This window comes from Frankliniella occidentalis, unplaced genomic scaffold, assembly GCF_000697945.3.
Source record: "Frankliniella occidentalis isolate FOCC.00 unplaced genomic scaffold, Focc_3.1 Scaffold77, whole genome shotgun sequence".
NCBI classification, from domain to species: Eukaryota; Metazoa; Arthropoda; class Insecta; order Thysanoptera; family Thripidae; genus Frankliniella; species Frankliniella occidentalis.
This window is the reverse complement of record NW_026267207.1, coordinates 1,058,939-1,059,262: the sequence shown is the minus strand read 5'-3', so window position 1 is coordinate 1,059,262 and position 324 is coordinate 1,058,939.

Here is a 324-nt window from a genome sequence, read left to right as displayed (position 1 = left end):
GTTTTATGCAAAGAAATGGTTATTGTTAGAGACGCTCTGACCGCTACGCCATCTAGCGGCAGTTCTTAGCGACACACAAAATCTTAAAATCTCTGGAGTCGAAGAGATTTGCCTTCGGTAGGCAGCAAAGGCAGCCCTTCTCTGCTCTCACACTAAGTTTACATGAGAGTGTACAAGGTTTTCTTTCTTTTTTTTGGATGGCTGCAACAGCACATTTCTGAACCACATAGTACAAAATTTTGTAATTGGGACACAAAAATTTGTAATGCGTGGATGCAAAAATTTGTAACATCCTATGTTACAAATTTTTATATCAAGTTAACG